This window comes from Pinus tabuliformis, chromosome Q, assembly GCF_031772625.1.
Source record: "Pinus tabuliformis cultivar Carrire ecotype Pingquan chromosome Q, CPIR1, whole genome shotgun sequence".
Taxonomy (NCBI): domain Eukaryota; kingdom Viridiplantae; phylum Streptophyta; class Pinopsida; order Pinales; family Pinaceae; genus Pinus; species Pinus tabuliformis.
In genome coordinates, this window is record NC_142296.1 from 15792411 (window position 1) to 15802971 (window position 10561).

The window sequence follows — 10561 nt, forward strand, 5'->3', positions numbered from 1 at the left end:
TAGTTGACAATCTGAATTGGTGTCATCGTATATGTCTTGGGCTTTCGGGCCATTGCAAGCAAATTTAAGTGCTGAGAACCTAAGAAAGACCTAGATTTGAGAATCAAAGTGCATCACCACCCTGAGAACCACATTCAATCTGTCATTTGACAGGCCTCTAGAGATGCGGATTCTCATTTGAATTGCCATGAAGTTAGAGGTCACGATCTTGTTTCAGAATTGGGATCTTGGGGCAATAGGTATATATCTCATAATTATGAGGAAATGCAAAGAAAGGCCAATACCCGAGGTCTTGGCACTAGGACGACAAAGCTCCAGTGCAGAGGATGGGGATGGTTGTCTCTATCGACAAAGTTAGTGTGATGGGAACAGTTGGCGCTAAAAAAGTGTACAAGGCTAGTCTTCGAAATGGGCAGGAGGTGGATGTTAAGAAGATTTCGAAGAGGGGAAATGAATTTGAAGCAGAGGTGGAGACCCTGGCCGTGATTAGGCATGCAACCATCCTAAAGATATTATGTTGCATCTCAACCACAGAGTCTTGGGCTTTCGGGCCATTGCAAGCAAATTTAAGTAGGGAACAAATTCCTCGCCGCAGACCACGGGAAAGGTCAAAATTGTCGCCGCTTTAAGGAAATTCGACGACACACACTGGGTTGTCACGTGTCATGCTCTGATTGGTCCGTACGATTGAGTAGGCTGCTGACCGAGCTGTTGATGCCATGCTGCCACGTGTTGCGCTCTTGTTGGCTCTCCCTCGTCCATACGACCATGTCACCTGTTGATGTTAGCATCTGTACGACTAACGTCAACATCAATGCTTCTGTCCTCAGCATCCAAGTGTCCCTGTGGGTCTTGCTTGCAAAAAATTGAGTTGTTTCCAAAAAACACTAGTGTGCCATAACTTCTTCATACGATGTTGGATTGAGGTGTCATTCGCGTTGTTGGATTTAGAACGACGAGCTCTTTGATTTGAGTCTGGTTTTGCTGCTTTTCCAAGATTTTGAAAATTTGACTTTGAAAATTTATTATTGTCATTCTTGAGCAATGGGTTTCATGCTCAAGATAAATTTATTTATAGGTCAAGCACCCATTGAGTGCTTCTAGGTTTGTCATAGAACTATGAAGGCAAAAGAGTCATTGTCATACATGTAAGACCCCTTTAGGAATTTTGTATCTTGTAAAGAAAAATTAGTCAAAGTCAAAAGTGTCATAAAGACCCTCCAAGACCTTGTCAAGCAAGTCGGCCTATAGGAAGAATCAAGTTAGCCTCATGAGCAGCAATTCGACCTCCTAAGAAGCCTATATATAAGGGAACCTCGACTTCATTTGGAGAGACATTCATTCAAATAAGAAAGCAAGTTTGGTGTCCTCAAAGAAGCTACAAAAGGATGAAGATCAAGGAAAAGAAGAGAGAGAAGCAAGATTAAAGTTTTGTACATCTCTCTCTCTCATGTCAGGGTTTCTAAAGTAGTTGGTAGACCGAAATTGTAGAAGTTGCTGGGGAAGTCGACGTTACAGAAGAAAATGTTGGGGAAGTCTTAGTGCTGAAGAAGTTGTTGGGGAAATCAAAATTGTTGGGAAGTCAAAGTTGATGCTAGATCAAAATTGTTGGAAGGTCGAAGTTGCTAGAAGTTGTTGGGTCGAAGTTGCTGGAAGTTGTTGGGTCAAAATTGCTAAAAATTGATGGGGCGAAGTTGTTGGAAAGGTTCATCAAGAAGGAGAAGTTTGACTTGGACTTGGAGGGGTCTTTGACAAGGGTCTTAGGTCTTGGAATTCGTCATCTGAAAATTCTATAAGAAGAGAAGAAGTCTTGTGGGTTTTCCTCTCAAGATGAGAGGTTTTGGCCCTGACATAGAACCTACATTTTGTGTCTCCTTGCCTATTTGATATTCATAGTTGGGTAGTTGTTTGATGATAAGAACATAATAATAATCAAGTGAATGAAGAAGCTAATCAAGTTAAGGAAAAATACATCACAAACAGTTATCAAAGTAATACAAATCACCTAACATAGTTGCCCCTAGATTTCTCAACAATTGTTTCAGTTCTTGATTACTTAATGCGAGAATAAAAAGGCTCATAAGCTCTGTAAAAGTGTGTGCGTTGACTTTTTATTTGCTTTAATGTTTTGACTCTTGGTTGTACTAGCCCAAGAGTCTTTGTTTCTCTAGGTAAATGTCCCTTAAATTCTTATGGATAAATGCCACAATTTCAGAGTACCTATAGCCACAATTTCAAAGCACATGCAATTATAATATTAGGACATTGGAGCTGAGTTAGTAAGAGTTGAGGTTGTTGATTGGCAAAAAAACTTACTCTGGGATGAGGTTGATGATTTGTAAAAGGATTATTGTTCCTTCGTCTCTTTTACCAAATTCTTGAAAGAGATAGATCTTTATTCCAAGGATAAATATTTTTAGTGTTGATATGATATGTTTCAATTGTTCCTCTTGCCAAATTGCAAATGGTGATCTCGTGAATCAAGTGAAATGCCCAAATTTAAAGCTTGTTTTCTAAACTCTTCAGTGAGGCTTTGCACATTTTGACCCTTTCCTAGTCTCAAATATTGTCATTCCATTAAAGCCTTTAGTTGATAACCTAAAGGATAGAATTGATCTTTTAATGCAGAAACAAAATTGGACCAAGAAGAAAGGAGATTACCTATGTTTTTGCTACCTTTTTGCGATTTGCTCTCCCACCAGACGAGAGTGGTGCCACTCGGCCGAAGAGATGTTGATTAGATCTTGGTCTCATCTCCCTCGATTTGCTGAATCCGGCAATACACCTCGACTGTCTAATCCAATTGTTTAACTTCTCTGCGCTACATTCTCCATCATATGTGGGCAAATCAAACTTTACATTTAGCTTAAAAAATGGATTTTTAGATGCATTTGTATGATGTCTGTTAGAATGAGGAGAAGAGGAAGAAGAAGAACTGTCACTGGAAGATGGAGAGGAAGGGGGGTCTTCTCCTCCACCACCATGGTTTACCGAGGCATGATCATTTGGCTCTTTCTTCTCAGGCTTGATTGTCTTCTCATATTCTACAAACAATTTGTCCACTTTCTCTGCCATGGTGAAGAAGATCTTGCGATAATTTCGCTCTTCCTTTATTCGAGCTTCCTCATCTTGCCACTTTCCGTCTTCGTGCTGCACGCTGCCCTTCGGGATCAAAGGATTTTAAATTTTCCTTCACCTTTTTGGAGCTTTTTCCTGGTTAGCATTCAATCATGCAACTCACATCAAGAAGCCCTATTCTGATACCAAACTTGATCCAAATCTTTTACTTCAAGGATGCATACAAAATTGCATTTTAAAATAGCATGTAACCAAGTAACATAAACACATAAAAGAAGCGGAAATCAAAAGCAACCATGAGATCAAAGTCACACAAATGACTTGATAACGGAGTTCACCCAATGTGGGCTATGTCTACGGGCCCTGCCCAATGTGGGGAGGCCTCTTTCATTAAATGGCAGCGAAATCAAATTACAAGTAATTACAAAATGACACTTTATACCTCCACTTCTGGGAATGGACTGAAATTGTAGACTTCTAATGAAGAAACAAATTGCACAGTTGGATTTCTGGCGAAAAATCATGAAAAATGACTATAAAGTTGACCTTTTTCTGTGCAAGTAGCCTCTGGAGCTTTAGGGAATCTTTTAGATTCTTTGCAAGATTCACCTACATGGATATTCTTGGAATATTCTCCCACCTCGATTTCAATGCACACAGGTCATGTGCTAGGTTTTGCGGCTCTCGCTCCGCCATGCGGCCTCCTCCTTGGCATTGGGTTTGAGACGATTTAAGTATAAGACAGTGGGCAGACTTATCAAACTTCGTCACCGTGGTTCAACGGTAGCATACCGAAATTGGGGTCCGAGCAACTCGGGGTAGAACCCCAACAGGTGTAAGTGGTGATGTTTTTTGGTGTGTCGTTTTTGGTTTATATCAGCACTCAGTGTCGGCACCGGCGGACGTGCCGAGAGAGTTCAACTCCCTCCATCGGATTTTAAAATTATATATATATATATATATATATATATATATATATATATATATATATATATATCTGTGTGGTTGTCGCAATGGTTTGGCCGTTGGCCAGTCGGCGGGGTTGACCACCCCCGGTAGGTGACTGACATTTGTTTTTAAATATTATTATTTAAATCTTAACGGCTCAGTTTACCACCCAATTTTTTGGGGTCACTGGTTATTTTAAGTAGGGAACAAATTCCTCGCCGCCGACCCCGAGAAATGTCGAAAATGTCACCTCTTTAAGGAAATCCGATGACGCTGAATAGGTTGCCACGTGTCATGCTCTAATTGGCCCGTATGACTGACTAGGCTGATGATCGTGTTGTTGACATCATGATGCCATGTGTCGCGCTCTTGTTGGCTCTCCTTTGTCCATACGACCATGTCACCTGCTGATGTCAGCATCCGTACGACTGACGTCAACATCGGTACTTCTGACATCCGCTCCCCAAGTGTCCCTGTGGGTCTTGCCTGCAAAAATTTAGATGTTTCCAAAAAACACCAGTGGGCCATAACTTCTTCATACGATGTCAGATTGAGGTGTTGTTCGCGTCATTGGATTTAGAACAACGAGTTTTTCAATTTGAGTCTGGTTCTGCTGCTTTTCGAAGATTTTGAAAATTTATTATTGTCATTCTTGATGCAATGGGTTTCATGCTCAAGATAAATTTATTTATAGGTCAAGCACCCATTGAGTGCTTCTATGTTTGTCATAGAACTATGAAGGCAAAAGAGTTATTGTCATATAAGGGAACCTCGACTTCATTTGGAGAGACATTCATTCAAGTAAGAAAGCAAGTTTGATGTCCTCAAAGAAGCTACAAAAGGACGAAGATCAAGGAAAATAAGAAAGAGAAGCAAGATCAAAGTTTTGGACCCCTCTCTCTCTCATGTCAGGGTTTCTAAAGTAGTTGGTAGACCGAAATTGCAGAAGTTGCTGGGGAAGTCGAAGTTATAGAAGAAAATTTTGGGGAAGACGTAGTCGCTGAAGAAGTTGTTGGGGAAATCGAAATTGTTGGGAAGTCAAAGTTGATGCTAGGTCAAAATTGTTGGAAGTTCGAAGTTGTCGGAAATTGTTGGGTTGAAGTTGCTGGAAATTGTTGGGTTGAAGTTGTTGGAAGTTGTTGAGTGGAAGTTGTTGGGTCAAAATTGCTAGAAATTGCTGGGTCGAAGTTGTTGGAAGTTGTTGGGTCGAAGTTGTTGGAAAGGTTCATCAAGAAGGAGAAGTTTGAATTGGACTTGGAGGGGTCTTTGACAAGGGTCTTAGGACTTGGAATTCGTCATCTGAACATTCTATAAGAAGAGAAGAATTCTTGTGGGTTTTCCTCTCAAGAGGAGAGGTTTTGGCCCTGACATACGACCTACATTTTGTGTCCCCTTGTCTATTTGATCTTCATAGTTTGGTAGTTGTTTGATGATAAGAACATAATAATAATCAAGTGAATGAAGAAGCTAATCAAGTTAAATAAAAATACATCACAAACAATTATCAAATTAATAGAAATCACCTAATCTAGTTGCCCATATATTTCTCAACAATTGTTTCAGTGTTTGATTACTTAATGCGAGAATAAAAAGGCTCATAAGCTCCGTAAAAGTGTGTGTGTTGATTTTTTATTTGCTTTAATGTTTTGACTCTTGGTTGTACTAGCCCAACAGTCTTTGTTTCTCTATGTAAATGTCCCTTAAATTGTTATGGATAAATGCCACAATTTCAGAGTACATGTAGCCACAATTTCAAAGCACCTGGAATTCTATATTAGGACACTGGAGCTGAGTTAGCAAGAGTTGAGGTTGTTGATTTGCGAAAAAACTTACTATGGGATGAGGTTGATGATTTGTAAAAGGATTATTGTTCCTTCGTCTCTTTTACCAAATTCTTGAAAGAGTTAGATCTTTATTCCAAGGATAAATATTTTTGGTGTTGATATGATATGTTTTAATTGTTCCTCTTGCCAAATTGCAAATGATGATCTCGTGCCTTCTTTATCATATTCTTGAAAGATGTGTTGTTTAAGAGATCTTTACTCCTTTGTAGATGATGCGTTGTTGCAAAATTTTGCTCTTGCCAAATGGAAAATGATGATCTCGTGCCTTCTTCACGGGATTCTTGAAAGAGGTGTTGTTCAAGGGTTATATATATAGATAATTCTCTGGTCGAATTTTGTCGGTGCCGATATGATCAGTTTTAATTGTTTTTTTTTTTTCGAATCACAATTGATATTTAAGCTGCAATGTAAGTAGGCTATATTTTCAAATTCTTTGTTTGCAATATGGACACCAAGATGGGAAGCAACACTTCATTAAACATGGGTTTTTTTACTTAAGATTTTATGTGTACTATTATTGACTTAGCTTATTTGGTTTCTCATTGGAATTATCACCTATGAGGCTATTGATAAGATACTCCACAGGACGGGTGAAGTTGATGGTCGCCTAATGTTTATTGTTTATACAATTAATCTTATTGTTAGTTCTGCCATGACATTTTTACTTGGTCGTAGTGATCATGGGCTTGATCACAGTCATAGAGATATCAACAATCACGATGAAGGGAATGACAAGGTGAGGTAAAAGGTCATCGACAAGAGGCTAAGCAAAGACATGCACAAGAACATAGGGGCAATACTGAATACATTCATGACCTGGCCATAAGCATGAAGATCTCAAGATATGCATAACTACCTGTCAAAACAAAACAAAATTGAAGAAGCCTTTGCTTTCAGAGGTAGAAAGGGCCAATTTTTTTTTATCATCCCACTAATGTAGGGGAGACCCTTGGCTGAGGAATTAAAGATGTTGAAAGAAGGTATGTGCAGAATACTAGATTCAAATTAGATGATGACTTGGAGGCAAGCACAAAGGTGTAGAAAGACAATCATTCACATTTAAATATAAATGTGCATGTGGCATATCTTCATGTGCTCGAAGATTTGGTTCAAAGTATTGAGGTCATGATTGGAGTTGTAGTCGTTTAGGTAAGCGCCACTGTCAAATAATTGATTTGATATGGACATTGTTTTCATTAGTACATGTGTTAGGGACCACTATAAAGATGTTGAAAAATACTCTAGAAATTTTGATGAAGAGTACATCTTATGAGATTAATGCTACTAGGCTTGAAGAAGGATTGTATGTAATTTCTAGTGTCTTCACTGTGCATGAACTACACATTTGGGTCATAATAGTAAGGAAATACTCGCATTCCATGTAAAAAATCTGTGAGATGCAAATGTTGATATTTGTAATATAGTATATTGAAAGGGAGTATAGGATTAGCCACATATAACAATACAAATTGAATGAGAGGTTGATTGCAATATTTGTATAATGATCAAGTCAACATTTGTCAACTTTGACTATAATTTGTTTCAGTTTCGTTTGAACCATGCTTTTGACTCTAAGATGATAGTAGTTCTGAAAGTCTTAAGGCAATTAGATGTTGATGTTGGTTGATATATACTATCATTTTTTAAAATGATCTTTGTAGATAGTGTTCCTTCTCAGTTTTTCATACAGTCCAGGTGTTTTTATGCACAAAATATTTTGCGCGTGTTTGATTCTAGAGGAGGATCACTGTTTTATCAAATCCAACAAAGATGGACATAAATCTAGTTGATTTAAGTGTTTTTTTGTAATAGGAAGCTACAACACTTTATTAATGTGAAAGGCCATTAATCATTATGTTTTGGAAGTGCGTTGTACACTTCAGTTAATTGTGAGCTTGAATGTATGGCAAAGCTCCACAAAAGTGCACATTGAGTTATGAACTTAAACAAAGTAATTACAGTGCGTGTTTATTTTAAACAAACGTGGAACCAAAATAAGATTGTGTGGGTTGATAGTTGGCAATCATAATTCACTAAACAAAGTGATTAGAGAGTGTTGATTTTAAATAGGCATAGAACCAATATAAAAATTTGCGGGGTTGATAGTGCTGAGCCCCGAAACCACACTTTTCCTACACATTTTCTTAAACTTTTTCCATCCACCTGGACCTCATAAGCTATCAACATCATTGCATATTGAGTTTAAAAGAGCACATAAAGTGGTTTTCTAACTATGTTTTGTGTTTGTTGTTTGAACTAGATTTTTTCTCATAAGCTGCGGAATCTTGTCACTTTCCGCAGCCAGTCCAACTTTCCGCAGCCTTTTTGTTAAACTCTATATTGCAGGTGTCTTCAGGCAAATCGAGCCACATGGGCAAGTTGAAAATGACGTGGACATGGACCGAGTCCTATTGGCTCAGTCAAATTCATCAAAGAAGGTCGTGGTCAAAGGTGGTCAAGCGGTGGTCAAATATAGGAGTCCTACAGCAAGAGGACTCCGTTTTTCAACACGTGAAGACTTTCCGGCCGTTCCTAGATCTCTGGGGACATATCGACACCTGTGGACTGCTCCATAAGCCGAATTCAACAACCACCCTCAATAGATTTAATCATCACGATAGCCATGATGCTAGTTCCATGGACATTGTCGTTCATGTGTCCTCTATCAGCGTAGTTTTTAGGAAATTAGTTATGTAGCCTTCTGTTATAAATAATGTGTTCCCATACACATAATAGTTAGTCTTTGTAATGTAATTTTGCTGTTAAGAAAGCCCACTGTGCCGTGACACTGTTTCGTTGTTATGACTGCATTTTGAATATATGAGAAGACTCTGTTTATAAGCACAATTCGTGGTTGATAGCTGTTGCTCGAGGTTGTGCAGAGGGCCCCTGCACACGCCGAGGTTTTGTTTATTGCTGTACATTTTCATGCTGTGTTTCTTTACATTCATTATGCCATATTTTTTCACTTGTATATATTGCATTTCTTATGGTATTAACGTTTTATTTTTGTCCATAATTTTACATGTTTTACATTGCTGTTAACGCTGATCAGTGTATTTGTTCCAGATTACAGTAGGCAGCCCGGGCATTTGCATATAGTTTCCACAATGACTAATGACATGGAATCAGTCTTGTCTTTCTGCTGATTTATTTTTCTTAGCTTTTAATTCCAGCACTGTTTTGTTTATTTCAAGATTGTTCATTGGCTTTATTAGTTAGATTAGATATTAAATTGCTCATGTCATTATCAGTTACCTCCGAAAGCCATAGCGAGACTAATGGTGAGGGATTGAAGTATGAGTGTGTAATTTGATATTAGTTTATTTTTCTGCAAATTAGATATTAAATTTCTCATGTCATTATCAGTTACCTCCGAAAGCCATAGCGAGACTAATGGTGAGGGATTGAAGTATGAGTGTGTAATTTGATATTAGTTTATTTTTCTGCAAATTTAATATTAAATTACTCATATCATTGTCAGTTACCTTCGAAAGCCATAGCGAGACTAATGGTGAGGGATTGAAGTATGAGTGTGTAATTTGATATTAGTTTTGTTTTTTGCAAATTAGATTTCAGATTGCTCAAGTTTTTTATGATTACTTCCGAAAGCCATAGCGAGACTAATGGTGAGGGGTCAGAATATGAATTGATGTAATTTGATTTTAGTTTTAGTTTACTTGCACCTTTTTGGATTTCTTTGAGTACGGTAGCTTAATTCATTTCTTTTGTATCTAGATAGCAGTAGGGATAATGGTTTTATAATCAATAGATCATTGTTTGTTTGATTAGAATAGTGGCACATTTTTATTTTCTTTTTGGAATTGATTTCATTATTGCATGTTCTAAGATCTTCTGAAGTTTGAAGTTTTGGAAATCATTGCCTTGAATATTTATATCCATTTAGAATTTCCATTTCACAGTAGGAGATAAACTAAGATAAAAAACCCCCAAAAACAAACTAAAAAACAAAAACGACAAAAAGTAAGAAATAGGTTATCTTGCACATATAATGCGCCACACTTCGACAGTTTACGACTCCCGGATTGAAAATTAATATAGCAATTTAGGATACTCTAAATTGATCAAACAGATAGTTGGTAGTCACAATTCTCTAAACAACACAATTAGAGAGTTTATACTTTTAAAAAGGCGTGGAACCAAAATAAAAATTTCCAGGGTTCATAACTAGTAGTCATAATTCTTCGTAGCAAGAAAAGTAATTTAAAACATGATTGGAGTAGAATTGTACTAAAAGGCTCAAACAAAGAAACTTTCAAATAGACATGACATTTAGAATGGATGTTTAGGGCAATACAGGGAAAAAATGACAAAAATCAAAACATGAGTGAAAAACAGACAAAAATCAAATTTCTTGCATAACAATTCCTATCCAATATTTTTATTTATTTTTCAATGTAAATAGCTAACATCATCAAATATTCACATTGCCACATAAAAGTTAAAAAAAATGATATTCAAAATACATAAAATGTTAACTAATACATTAAGCATTAATCATTGGCATCTCTAGCCAATACTTAAAACTAAATACACTACAAAATTACATCAAATATATAATAATGTGTCCTAATATATCTACATGCTCAACCTAACACCTAGCTATTGTTTCTCTTTGTCCTTTTTATGAAAAGGTAAAGCGTCATCCTCTAGAAGAATGTGGTCTTATT